Consider the following 15922-nt stretch of genomic DNA (forward strand, 5'->3'; position numbering starts at 1 on the left):
CCAGACTGTCCATAATTTGGAATATAGTATGGGTCCAGGAAAACAAGGATTTAATCTATATTGAAATGCTCCCCATTTATCTCAAGCTACTATTTAACAGATACACATAACCCCCATAACAGGACTTAACATAAAGTCAAAGTCTACTTTAAATGGTTTTGTCTATCATATACAGGGAAATTATGCAAGAAAACTACCAAGATATCTTAGGGGATATCAAAGAGTTTTGACTGAAGAAAGGTTATATTAATTTGAACTGTATATATATATATATATATATATATATATATATATATATATGTGTGTGTGTGTGTGTGTGTGTGTGTGTGTGAGTGTGTGTGTGTGTGTGTGTATGTATCTTCCTTACTTTGTCTTGTAAAATGAATTATATATTCTTCCATCTTTCTGCAGATTGCATGAATTCTTTCTCATATAGATTGCTAATATTCTACTGTGCTTATGCAATATTTCTACTATCTATTAATCTACCATTGATATTTGGATAATTTCTATATTAGTTGTTTGGAAAATGCTATCATAAGCACATAAATAGAAATATATTTTGAGATACTAATTTGAATTTGATACTTCTTTTGTTTTATTTTGAGGAGGATCTTCATACTCTTCTATAATTGTGTTGTAATATTTTATCCAAAAATATGTAAAGGTTCTGATTTTTTACAACCATACCAAATTAACATACCATTACAAAATGATCATTTGGATAGATCTGAAGTTACTTCTTATACTACAGATATGACATTCTCTTATGCTTAATGATATTGAATCACATTTGCAACTATGCATTTGTCATTCATTTGTATTCATAAGAAATCATATTATAAACAACAAACATTAAATAACAACTTGTATAGTATAGTAGCATCAAAATATTTATTTTGTATACAACACATGAGAATATACAGAGATGAAATAAAATCAGTGGAATGTAAAACAATATGAGCAGTTTCTGTATCTAATCAAAAGTTGCAATTCAAAAATATATGAATATATTTATGACTCAGTAACAGAGAAACAATGTTGATGAGATGGAGCAAATTTCTTGAGTAATGTTTCTGCATTTTTGTGTGGAAACTAAGAAAGAAACTTCAAAGCATTCTTTAATATTGATATAAATGTAAAATGCATGAATGTACACGAAAATATCTTAGTTTTCGTTAATGTTGTTAATATAGTTAGAAGAACTTATAAGATTAGTCAGATAAAATCAAATGCTGGATTCTAGGTATCCAGTGCACTCAAAAAGGATATGGAATATTCTATGTTTATCCACCCAAGCCAGCACTCATACTGCCATTACCACTGTTTGGATTCTGCACTCGTTTTTCAGTGCAAGAGAATGATGCACATATTAATTTTTACTACTGAGTATTTTGTTATTATATTATAATGCCCAACATTTGTGGAATTAGCGTAGGTCAAGTTATTTTAAATCCAGAGCAAAATTGTCTTGTAATATTTCACTAAAAATACCTTCCATATTTGGTGAATAATAGATTTATTTCTAAGCTATCTAAATGCAGAGAATGCATTTGCCATGTCCTTACTCCCATCTCTCCTAGTTTGATTTGTCCTCCATCATAACAGCATACTAAGCAGCTTTGTCCATATAAAGGAATAGTGCAATCCTACTGAACCCCAAATCCTGAGCTGAATGTTTTCAAAAAGAAGAATAACATGGTCATTTATGTTGTCATCTGAGTTCTATCAGATATTGCCATCAATCAAATCAAAAGCCGAAAGCTTCAAGAAGCATATCTAAGATTTTGAGTTTGTCCAAGTGCTATTGTCTGGAAAAAATACTCCCTAAATTGCTTTTTTGCTTGGCAGCAGCTAACCAATACAAAATATAAAAGACATTGGATTAAAAACCTGAGTCTAAAGCTGAGCAATGATGTAGACATCACTTACTACCACTGTCCTTCTTATCTTGCTAGAAAGAATAATCTATGAAAGGATTCTGAATATTAACATCCTGAGGAAGTTCTCTGGAGATATCACTTCTCATCAGTATCACTGTCTAGCAAGGATATAGTAATTGAAAAATAAATAGTATCAACTGAAAGGCTATTCAATTTTTCTCACTGCACAACTATATAGTAGAGACACAATAAAAGAAGTGGAAGATAGAGGTAATAGAAAATGGTAAATAGAGGATAATTTGACTATATTTTCTAATTTTTCTTATTGTGCTTTTCATTTAGATTCTGGTAGACTTATCTGACTATATAGTTGCACATCTTATTTTTCATTTTTAAAAATTTATTCTTTTCTCATATATTACATCTCAACAGTGTTTTTCCTCATTCTCTTCCCCATTTTCCCCAGATCCAGCTTAAATCTATATTCCTTAGAAATGAGCAGGATTCACAGAGGGTGTCAAACAAATATGTCTTACAAGGTATGAAAAGACCAGAAACATATTCTCACGTCATAGCTGAACAAGGAAACTCAGTATGATGCAAATGACCCCAAAGACAGAAAAAAATGTCAGAGATAGCCCCTACACCCACTGTTAGGAATCCAACAAGAGCACGAGCTCCACAGACATAATGTATATGGAGAGGACCTAAGTCAGACCCATACAGGCTCCCTGACCTCTATGAGCCCAATGGAGTCCCTGCCAGTTGATTCTGTAGAACATTTTCTTGTGGTATCATTGTCCTTTCTGTCTTTTACAATCCTTTCTTCCCCTTCTCTTTAGAACTTCCCTATCACTTAGCCATGGGACTCTGAATCTGCTCCCATCATTTGCTCTATGAAGTATCTCTGATGGTGATTATGCTATCCTCTAGCTCAAGCATATCCTGGAGACATGACAGATTGGATTGCTGTCCCAATCCCTTTCCTTGAGGCCTTACTTGGATACAGATAATTGATGCTTTAGGCTCTATTACTAGAAGACTTCATGTGTCAATTTTGTATATTCCATTATGTATTCATTTCAATAGGTTTATATCTTTCTCCTAAAATGTTCCCCAATTCCAGTTTTCATCTCTTTCAGTACTTCCTTTGTCCAATCTCCTCCCACCTGATTCCTCTGGTTTCTGTCCTACTCATCCCCAGTCCACCCACTATATCTATTCTATTTCACCTTTCCATGGAGATCCATTCCTCCCCTATGCCCTCCTTGTTGCTTAGCCTTTCTGTGTCAGAGGACAGTATCATTCTTATTCTTTGTAGTTAATACTGACTTCTTAGTGAATACATGCCATGTTTGTCTTTCTGGATTTCCGTTAACAGATTTAGGATGACCATTTATAGTTCCATCCATTTGCCAGAAAATTTCATGATATCATTTTTTTAACAGCTGAGTAATATTCCTTATGAGTAAATGTATAAAAAATATTCTTTGGTTGAAGAATACCTTGATTGTATCAAGTGTTAGATATTATGTATAAATCTACTATAAATATAGCTAAGCAAGTGTTCTTATGGTAGGATGCAAAGTCCTTTGCATACAAGACTAGAAGTGAAAGAAGTGGATCTTGTAGTAGATTGATTCCTAATTTTCTGAGACTCAACAATGTTGATTTCTGAAGTTACTATACAAATTTATACTCCCATCAGCAATCAAGGAGCATTCCACTTGCTGCATATCTCCACCAGCATAAGCTGTCAACTTTGTATTTCTGCTTAGTCATTTTGACAGGTGTAAAATGGAATATCAAGGTCATTTGATTTATATTTCACTGATAGCTAAGAATTCTATTTCTTTATTTTTTATTTACTTAGTACCTCAATTATAGGCCCCCTTACTCTACTATTTCCAGGCCCACAATTACAAATCTATTTCCCCACTGTCCCTTTCTCTCTAGAGAAGGGGATATCCATGAGCCACCCCACCTTAGGAAAGCTACATCCAGAGGACTAGACACATCCTTTCCCACTGAGGTCCAATCAGATACTAGGTAGGGGAATGGGATCCAATGGCAGACAAGAGAGTTAGAGACAACCCCTGCTCCACTTATTAGGGGGCCCACTACTCGATGTTTGATGGCCCAGTCTCTGTTAGCCTCCATCAATGCAGGTAAGTTGACTCCATGGGTCTTCTTGTAGTGCACTTGATCCCTCAAGCTAGCTCAATTCTATCCTTCACTCTTCAGCAAGATTACTATGGATTTGCCTATGGGTCTCTGCATATGACTCTGGATAATGCCTCTCAAGAGACAGATATGCTAAGTGTCTGTCTGCAACCATAGCATAGCATCATTAATAGTGTCAAGGATTGGCTCTCTCACATAGGATGGGACTCAAGTGGGGCAGTCATTGGTTGGCTGTTTCCACAGTCTCTACTTCATCTTTATCCTTACACATCTTGAGGCAAGACAAATTTTGGGTTGAAGGATTTATAGGAGGATTGACAACCCCCATCCCTCCTCTGGGAATCCTTCCTGGCTACAAGACATGGTCACTTAAGTCTCTATATCCCACTGTGTAGTAATCTTGGCTAGAGTCACTCACATAGACTCGCTGTATCCTCTCCTGCCCCATGTCTTAAGTTTGTCAACAGAGTTGTACTTCTGCCAATTTCCATTCTCTGTCCCATCTCACTCCTGTACTCTGTCTCCCTATCCCTGATTGCTATTCTCATTCTCCTCCTCAGCATCTCTCCTACACAACTCCTTCTCTTCATCCACCTCCAATGTCTATTTAGTTTCCCCTTCTTAAGGAGAGTCACATATCATCCCTTAGGACCTCCTTACTATGCAGATTTTTATGGTGTGTGGATTGTAGCATAGTTGTCCTGCACTTTATGGCTAATATCCACAGTGTTTCTGTCTCTGGGTTACCTCACTCATCATGATATTCTCAAGTTCCATCCTTCTGCCTGCAAAAGTCATTATACCTTTGTTTTTAATAACTGAATAATATTCCATTTTGCAGAGGTAAATCAGGTCCTTTGTCATCAGGGAACTGCAAATCAAAATAACTTTAAAATTTCACCTTAAAACCAAACAGAATGGCTACAATAAAAAAATCCAGTGATAGCACATGCTGGTGAGGATGTGAAACTTGGAAAATACTCCTCCATGCTGATGGAAGTGCAAGCTTGGACAACCACTTTGAATATCAGTTTGTCAGTTTTTCAGAAAACTAATAATTGTTTCCCCAGGGCTGACACTGTTTCACAGCTTTCTGCACCCCAGTACTGCCTGGAGAGAGCAGGATTCCTAGGACTGCTGACACACCGAAAATCACAGGTGAGACCACCACAGCATCCCAAATACTGGGCACAAGTGTGGCCTGCCTAGAGCCCGCAGAAACCAGGGAGCGGCCAAGGAGAGGATTCTTCTAGTAGTTTCCACCAGTGTCACAACTATTTATACTCCAATCACACCCAGATAGAGCAGGTCTCCAAGGAGTGCTGGAACATCTAAGATCACAGGTCTCCCAGGTATGCTGATAGACCTAAGATCACAGAGGGAGTTAGACTTCAAGAAGTGCTGACATATTTAAGAACACAGGCTCACAGGCTAACAGGAGGGACAAGCTCCTGGCAGAGATAACAAAGTCAGGTAACATAAAAGATAACCAGACAGCAAGAGGCAAATGCAAGAACATACGCAACAGAAGCCAAGGCTACTTGACATCATCAGCACTCAGTTCTAGAACTAAGGCAAGCCCTGGATATTCCAACATACCTGAAAAGCAAGATTTTGATTTAAAAATCATATCCTGACAAGTCCCTTCCGGTCCACTCCAGCACCGGAGTTCCTGGCCAGGGGAGTCTCCGGACACCCGCAAGGACCCACACAGGATCCCCCACGGGATCCTAAGACCTCTAGTGAGTGGAACACAGCATCTCCTCCAATCCAATCGTGCGGAACATGAGACTGCATTAACTAGAGAAGCAGATAACCCAGCCTGATCAGGGATAAAAGTCACTTCTGGTCCACTCCAGCACCAGGGTTCCTGGCCCGGGGAGTCTAGAGACATCCGCAAGAACCCACACAGGATCTCCCACAGGATCCTAAGACCTCTGGTGAGTGGAACACAGCATCTGCTCCATTCCAATCACACAGGACCTAAGACTGCATTAATTAAGGAAGCAGATAACCCAGCCTGATCAGGGGCACAAGTCCCTTCTGGTCCTCTCCAGCACCAGGTTCCTTGCACGCAGAGTTTCTGGACATCCCCAAGGTCCTCACAGGACACTCCATGGGATCTTAAGACCTCTGGTGAGTGGAACACAACTTCTGCCAGGAGGCAGGTTCGAACACCAGATATCTGGGCACCTTCCCTACAAGAAGAGAGCTTGCCTGCAGAGAGTACTCTGACACCTGAAACTAAGGAGAGAGCTAGTCTCCCAGAATTGCTGATAGAGGCTAACATAATCACCTGAGGAACAAGCTCTAACCAGAGACAACTATAACAACAAGCTCCAGAGATTACCAGATGGCAAAAGGCAAACGTAAGAATCCTACTAACAGAAATCAAGACCAGTCACCATCATCAGAATGCAGCACTCCCACCCCACATAGTCCTGGGCACCCCAACACAACCGAAAAGCTAGACCCGGATTTAAAAGCATATCTCATGATGATTATAGAGGACATCAAGAAGGACTTTAATAACTCACTTAAAGAAATACAGGAGAACACAGCTAAACAGGTAGAAGACCTTAAAGAGGAAACACAAAAATCCCTTAAAAATTGCAGGAAAACATGACCAAACAGGTGATGGAATTGAATAAAACCATCCAAGATCTAAAAAGGGAAGTAGACACAATAAAGAAAACTGAAAGTGAGGCAACGCTGGAGATTGAAACCCTAGGAAAGAAATCTGGAACCATAGATTCGAGTATCAGCAACAGAATACAAGAGATGGAAGAGATCATCTCAGGTGCAAAAAATTCCATAGAGAACATCGGCACAACAATCAAAAAAATACAAAATCCAAAAAGATCCTAACTCAAAACATCAGGAAATACAGGACACAATGAGAAGACCAAACCTAAGGATAATAGGAGTAGATGAGAATGAAGATTTTCAACTTAAAGGGCCAGCAAATATCTTCAACAATATTATAGAAGAAAGCTTCCCAAACCTAAAGAATGACATGCCCATGAAAATAAAGGAAGCCTACAGAACTCCAAATAGACTGGACCAGAAAAGAAATTCCTACCGACACATAATAATCAGAACAACAAATGCACTAAATAAATATAGAATATTAAAAGCAGTTAATGAAAATGGTCAAGGAACATATAAAGGCAGGCCTATCATAATTACCCCAGACTTTTCACCAGAGACTATGAAAGCCAGAAGAGCCTGGACAGATGTTATACAGACACTAAGAGAACAGAAATGCCAGCCCAGGCTACTATACCCAGCCAAACTCTCAATTACCATAGATGGAGAAACCAAAGTATTCCACAACAAAACCAAATCCACACATTATCTTTCCACGAATCCAGCTCTTTAAAGGATAATAACAGAAAAAAATAAAAAATAAAAGGACGGAAATCATGCCCTAGAAAAAGTAAGAAAGTAATCCCTCAACAAACCTAAAATAAGACAGCCACAAGAACAGAATGCCAATTCTAACAACAAAAATAAAATGAAGCAACAATTACTTTTCATTAATATCTCTTAATATCAGTGGACTCAATTCCCAATTAAAAAGAAATAGACTAACAGACTGGCTACACAAACAGGACCCAACATTCTGCTGCTTACAGGAAACCCATCTCAGGGAAAAGGACAGACACTAACTCAGAGTGAAAGGCTGGAAAACAATTTTCCAAACAAATGGTCTGAAGAAACAAGCTGGAGTAGCCATTCTAATATCGAATAAAATTGACTTCCAACCAATAGTTATCAAAAAAGACAAGGAGGTATACTTCATACCCATCAAAGGTAAAATCCTCCAAGAGGAACTACCAATTCTGAATATCTATCCTCTACCTGCAAGGGCAGCCACATTCATTAAAGACACTTTAGTAAAGCTCAAAGAAAGCACACATTGTACTTCACACAATAATAGTGGGAGACTTCAACATACCACTTTCATCAATGGACAGATCGTGGAAACAGAAACTAAAAAGGGACACAGTGAAACTAACAGAAGTTATGACACAAATGGACTTAACAGATATCTACAGAACATTTTATCCTAAAACAAAAGGATATACCTTCTCAGCATCTCATGGGACCTTCACCAAAATTGACCATATAATTGGTCACAAAACAGGCCTCAACAGATACAAAAATATTGAAATTGTTCCATGCATCCTATCAAACCACCATGGACTAAGGCTGAACTTCAATAACAACATAAATAATGGAAAGCCAACATTCACATGGAAAATGAACAACACTCTTCTCAATGATACCTTGGTCAAGGAACAATAAAGAAAGTAATTAAAGACTTTTTAGTTTAATGAAAATGAAGCCACAACATACCCAAAACTATGGGACACAAAGAAAGTATTTTTAAGAGTGAAACTCATAGCTCTGAGTGCCTCCAAAAAGAAACTTGAGAGAGCAGAAACTAGCAGCTTCACAACACATCTAAAAGCTCTAGAAAAAAGGAAGAAAGTTCACCCAAGAGGAGTAGACTGCAGGATATAATCAAACTCAGGGGAGAAATCAACCAAGTGGAAACAAGAAGAACTATTCAAAGAATCAACCAAACGAGGAGTTGGTTCTTTGAGAAAGTCAACAAGATAGATAAACCCTTAGCTGGACTCACTAGAGGACACAGGGTCAACATCCTAATTAACAAAATAAGAAATGAAAAGGGAGACATAACAACAGATCCTGAAGAAATCCAAAACACCATCAGATCCTTCTACAAAAGGCTAAACTCAGCAAAACTGAAAACCTGGACGAAATGGACAAATTTCTAGACAGATACCAGGTACCAAAGTTAAATCAGGATCAAGTTAATGATCTAAACACTCTCATATCCCCTAAAGAAATAGAAGCAGTCATTAATAGTCTCCCAGCCAAAAAAAAAAAAATAATAATAATAAAAAAAATAAAAAAAAAGCCCAGGACCAGATGGGTTTGGTGCAGAGTTCTACCAGACCTTCAAAGATGATCTAATTCCAGTTCTGCACAAACTATTCCACAAAATAGAAGTATAAGGAACTCTACCCAACTCATTCTATGAAGCCACAATTACCCTGATACCTAAACCACAGAAAGATCCAACAAAGATAGAGAACTTCAGACCAATTTCCCTTATGAATATCGATGCAAAAATACTCAATAAAATACTTGCTAACCGAATCCAAGAACACATTAAAGCAATCATCCATCCTGAAGAAGTAGGTTTTATTCCAGGGATGCAGGGATGGTTGAATATACGGAAATCCATCAACATAATCCATTATATAAATAAACTCAAAGACAAAAGCCACATGATCATCTCTTTAGATGCTGAAAAAAACATTCGACAAGATACAACACCCATTCATGATAAAAGTCTTGGAAAGATTAGGAATTCAAGGTCCATACCTAAACATGATAATAGCAATCTATAGCAAACCAGTAGTCAACATCAAAGTAAACAGTGAGAAGCTCGAAGCAATCCCACTAAAATCAGGGACTAGACAAGGCTGCCAACTTTCTCCCTACCTATTCAACATAGTACTTGAGGTCCTAGCCAGAGCAATTCGACAACAAAAGGAGATCAAGGGGATACAAATTGGAAAAGATGAAGTCAAAATATCATTTTTTGCAGATGATATGATAGTATATATAAGTGACCCTAAAAATTCAACCAGAGAACTCCTAAACCTGATAAACAGCTTCAGTGAAGTAGATGGATATAAAATTAATTAAAACAAGTCAATAGAATACACAAAGAATAAACAGGATGAGAAAGCAATTAGGGAATACACAAAGAATAAACAGGATGAGAAAGAAATTAGGGAAACAATACCCTTCTCAATAGTCACAAATAATATAAAATATCTTGGCATGACCCTAATTAAGGAAGTGAAAAATCTGTATGATAAGAACTTCAAGTCTCTGAAGAAAGAAATTAAAGAAGATCTCAGAAGTTGGAAAGATCTATCATGCTCATGGATTGGCAGGATCAACATTGTAAAAATGGCTATCTTGCCAAAAGCAATCTACAGATTCAATGCAATCCCCATCTAAATTCCAACTCAATTCTTCAACGAATTAGAAAGTGCAATCTGCAAATTCATCTGGAATAACAAAAAACCTAGGATAGCAAAAACTCTTCTCAAGGATAAAAGAACCTCTGGTGGAATCACCATGCCGGACCTAAAGCTTTACTACAGAGCAATTGTGATAAAAACTGCATGGTACTGGTATAGTGACAGACAAATAGACCAATGGAATAGAATTGAAGACCCAGAAATTAACCCACACATCTACGGTCACTTGATCTTCGACAAGGGAGCTAAAAACATCCAGTGGAAGAAAGACAGCATTTTCAACAAATGGTGCTGGCACAACTGGTTGTTAACATGTAGAAGAATGTGAATTGATCCATTCCTATCTCCTTGTACTAAGGTCAAATCTAAGTGGTTCAAGGAACTTCACATAAAACCAGAGACACTGAAACTTATAGAGGAGAAAGTGGGGAAATGCCTTGAATATATGGTCACAGGGAAAAAATTCTTGAATTGAACAGCAATGGCTTGTGCTTTAAGATCCAGAATTGACAAATGGGACCTCATGAAACTGCAAATCTTTTGCAAGGCAAAAGACACCATCAATAAGACAAAAAGTCCACCAACAGATTGGAAAAGGATCTTTACCTATCCTAAATGAGATAGGGGACTAATATCCAATATATATAAAGAACTCAAGAGGATGGAATCAAGAAAATCAAATAACCCCATTAAAAATGGGGCTCAAAGCTAAACAAAAAAATTCTCACCCAAGGAATACGGAATAGCTGAGAAGCACCTGAAAAAAGTTCAACATCCTTAATCATCAGAGAAATGCAAATCAAAACAACCCTGAGATTCCATCTACAACCAGTCAGAATGGCTAATATCAAAAATTCAGGTGACAGCAGATGCTGGCAAGGATGTGAAGAAAGAGAAACACTCCCTCATTGCTGGTGGGATTGCAAGCTTGTACAACCACTCTGGAAATTAGTCTGGCGTTTCCTCAGAAAATTGGACATAGTACTACCAGAGGATCCCGTAATACCTCTCTGGGGCATATATCCAGAAGATGTCCCAACTGGTAAGAAGGACACATGCTCCACTATGTTCATAGCAGCCTTATTTATAATAGCCAGAAGCTGGAAAGAACCCAGATGCCCCTCAACAGAGGAATGGATACAAAAAAATGTGGTACATATACACAATGGAGTACTACTCAGCCATTAAAATGAATGAATTTATGAAATTCCTAGGCAAATGGTTGGACCTGGAGGGCATCATCCTGAGTGAGGTAACACAATCACAAAGAAGTCAAATGATATGTACTCACTGATAAATCGATATTAGCCCAGAAACTTAGTATACTCGAGATATAGATACAATTTGCAAAACACATGAAACTGAAGAAGAAAGAAGACCAAAGTGTGGACACTTTGCCCGTTCTTAGAATTTGAAACAATCACCCATTCAAGGAGTTACAGAGACATAGTTTGGAGCTGAGACAAAAGGATGGACCATCTAGAGACTGTCATATCCAGGGATCCATCCCATAATTAGCCTCCAAACGATGACACTATTGCATACACTAGCAAGCGTGTGCTGAAAGGACCCTGATATAGCTGTCTCTTGTGAGGCTATGCCAGTGCCTGGCAAACACAGAAGTGGATGCTCACAGTCAGCTATTGGATGGATCACAGGGCCCCCAATGGAGGAGCTAGAGAAAGTATCCAAGGAGCTAAAGAGATCTGCAACCCTGTAGGTGCAACAATAGTATGAACTAACCAGTACCCCGGAGCTCTTGACTCTAGCTGCATATGTATCAAAAGATGGCCTAGTTGACCATCACTGGAAAGAGAGGCCCATTGGACATGCAAACTTTATATGCCCCAGTACAGGGGAATGCCAGGGCCAAAAAGTGGGAATGCGTGGGTAGGGGAGTAGGGGGGATGGTATGGGGGACTTTTGGGATAGCATTGAAAAATATGTAAATAAATAAATAAATAAATAAATAAAAATCATATCCTGTGGTGAAGATAGAGGACTTTAAAAGGAACATAAATAACTCCCTTAAAGAAATAAAGGAGAACACAGATAAACAGTTAGAATCCCTTAAAGAGAAAACACATAAATCCCTTAAGAAAATAAAGGAAAATACAAATAAACAGGTGAAAAAAATTGAACAAAATCATTCAGTTTCTAAAAATGGAAATAGAATTAATAAAGAAATCACAAAGAGAAACAACCCTGGAAATAGAAAGCCTAAGAATGAAATTAGAAGTCATAGATGTAAGCATCACCCGCAGAATATAAGAGATAGAAGACAGAATATTAAGCATAGAAGATACCAAAGAAAACATTGACACAACAATCAAAGAAAATGCAAAATGCAAAAAGCTTCTAACCCAAAATACCCAAGAAATCCAGGACAAAATGAAAATACCAATCCTATGGATAATTGGCATAGAAGAGAGCGAAAATTCCCAACTCAAGGAGCCAGTTAACATATCCAACAAAATTATAGAAGAACATTTCCAAAACCTAAAGAAAGAAATGCCCATAAACATACAAGAAGCCTAAAGGACCCCAAATATATTGGACCAGAAAAGCCATAGCCTGACAAATACAGAGGCAGATGCTCACAGCCAACCATTGGACTGAGGATGCGATCCATAATGGAAAAGTTAGAGAAAGGATTAAAAGAGCTGAAAGGGTTTGCAACCCATAGGAAGAACAACAATATCAATCAACCAGAACCTCCAGATGTTCCAAGGTAGGGGAATGCCAGGGTGGTAAGGTGAGAATGGGGGGGGGGTGAGTTGGGTAGCACCCTCATAAAAGCAGGGAGAGGGAGGATGGGATAGAGGGTTTTTTGGAGGGGAAATGGTAAGGGGCATAACATTTGAAATGTAAATACATAAAATATCCAATAAAACAATAACAATAAATAAAAATTTAATCAATAAATAATAAAAAATAAATACCTCCTGTCATATAATAATCAAAACTCCAAATGTACAAAGCAAAGAAATAATATTAAAAACAGAAAGGGAAAAGGTCAAATAATATAAAGGCTGACCTATCAGAATTACACCAGACTTCTCAGCAGAGACTCTAAAAGCTGAAAGATGCTGGGCAGATATCACACAGACCCTAAGAGAACAAAAATGCCATCCCAGGATACTATCTCAGCAAAACTCTCAGTTACCATAGGTGGTGAAACCAAGATATTCCATGACAAAACCAGATTTATACAATATCTTTCCCCACAAATTCACCCCTACAAAGGATAATAGCTGCAAAACTACAACACAAGGAGGGAAATAACTCTGAAGAAAAAGCAAGAAATTAATCTTATTTCAATAAACCCAAAAGAAGATAGCCACACAAACTTCATTCTCCTTCTAACAGCAAATGTAACAGGAAGAAACTATCACTGATCCTTAATATCTCTTAATATAAATGCACAAATTCCCCAGTAAAGAGACATAGACTAACAGACTGGATATGTAAATAGAACCCAACATTTTGCTGCATACAAGAAACACACCTAAGTGACAAAGACAGATACCCCCTCAGAGAAAAATCTGGGGAAAAAAAATCCAATCTAATGGTCCCAAGAAACAAGCTGGAGTGGCCATTTTATTACTGAATAAAATTGTCTTTCAAGCAAAAGACATCAACAAAGATGAGGAACGATATTTAATACTCATCAATGAAAAAAAACTACCAAGATGAATTCTCAGTTCTGAATATCTATGCCCCAATTGCTATGGCAGCCGCATTCATAAAAGAAACTTTACTAAAATTCAAATCACAAATTGCTCCTCATACAACAATAGTGTGAAACTTCAACTCCCCTCTCTTACCAATGGACAGACCTTGGAAACAGAAACTAAACAGAGACACAGTGAATCTAACAGAAGTTATGAACCAAATGGATTTAACAGATATATGTAGAACATATTATCCTAAAACAAAAGCATATAACTTCTCAACATCTAATTGTGCCATCTTCAAAATGACTGTTTAATAAGTCACAAAACACACTTCAACAGATATAAGAAGATTGAAATAATCCCATGATTTCTATCAGATCATCACAGGCTAAGACTGGTCTTCAAAACAACAAAAACAACAGAAATCACACATACACATGGAAGCTGAACAATACACTACTCATTGATAATTTGGTCAGGGAAGAAATAAAAACAAGAAATTAAAGACTTTTTAGAAGTTAAGGGAAATGAAGTCATAAAATACCAAAACTTACAGGACAAAAGAAAATCAGAGCTAAGAGGAAAATAGAAAGCTCTGAGTGTCAAAGAAAATGGAGGGAGCATATACTGTTGTGGATAGCCCTGGAGCTAATTATATTTCATGCTAATTCTGTTCTCCTATGAGTGGCTGTGAACAAGGAATGAGTCAGCACTCAGGTAATTTCCTATAAAACTGCTTCCCACCTTAATTTGTAAAATAAAGGAGAGCTGATGATCTGGCAGATAAAAGGGAAGGTAGAGGGAAAGTGGGGAGAGAAGAAGGAGAAAATGGAAGAGGGAGAGGTCACAAATAAGGAGGAAGAAGAAGAAAAGCAGAGCAGAAGCACATGGCCTAGAAAAACCTCAAGTTCTAAGAGTTCTCATATATGTGGACGACGGTAGTGTAGCAACTGCCCAATCTAGGTATACAGCATTTATTCATATTAACTGAGTTGTGCTTTCATTACCTGGGCATATTTGGGTTGGAGATTTACTGCAACAATATATTACCAGCTTAATATCCCATCTGAAATCTCTAGAACAAAAAGAAGCAAATAGACCCAAGAGTATATGGCAGGAAATACTCAAATTCAGGGCTGAAATCAACCAAGTAGAAACAAAGAGAACTATATAAAGAATTAACAAAGCCAGGAGTTGTTTCTTTGAGAAAATCAATAAAATAGATAAACCCTTAATGAGACTAACAATAGTGCACAGAGACAATATTAAATTAATAAAATCAGAAATGAAAAGGGAAACATAACAAAGAAGCAGAGGAATTTCAAAATATCATCAGACTCTCTTACAAAATCCTATACTCAACAAAACTGGAGAAACTGGATGAAATGGATAGTTTCTAGACAGTTACCAGGTACCAAATTTAAATCAGGATCAGATACACAATTTAAGAAATTCCATAACCCCTAATGAAATAGAAGCAGTCATTAAAAGTCTCCAATCCAAAAAAAAAAAAAAAAAGCCCAGAACCAGAAGGCTTTAGTGAAGAATTCTATCAGAGCTTCAAAGAAGACTTAATACCAACACTCTTCAAACTATTCAGCAAAAGAGAAACAGAAGGAGCCATACTGTACTGGCTGGTTTTGTGTGTCAACTTGACACAGCTGGAGTTATCACAGAGAAAGGAGCTTCAGTTGAGGAAATGCCTCCATGAGATCCAACTGTAAGGCATTTTCTCAATTAGTGATCAAGGGGGAAAGGCCCCTTGTGGGTGGGACCATCTCTGGGCTGGTAGTCTTGGCTCTATAAGAGAGCAGGCTGAGCAAGCCAGGGGAGGCAAGCCAGTAAAGAACATCCCTCCATGGCCTCTGCATCAGCTCCTGCTTTCTGACCTGCTTGAGTTCCAGTCCTGACTTCTTTTGGTGATGAACAGCAGTATGGAAGTGTAAGCTGAATAAACCCTTTCCTCCCCAACTTGCTTCTTGGTCATGATGTTTGTGCAGGAATAGAAACCCTGACTAAGACAAATTAGTACCAGCAGAGTGGGGTATTCCTGTGACAACCTGACCATGTTTTGGGGAGGACTGTG

Source organism: Mus caroli, unplaced genomic scaffold (genome assembly GCF_978045245.1).
Source record: "Mus caroli unplaced genomic scaffold, Mus_caroli_1 scaffold_7, whole genome shotgun sequence".
Lineage (NCBI taxonomy): Eukaryota > Metazoa > Chordata > Mammalia > Rodentia > Muridae > Mus > Mus caroli.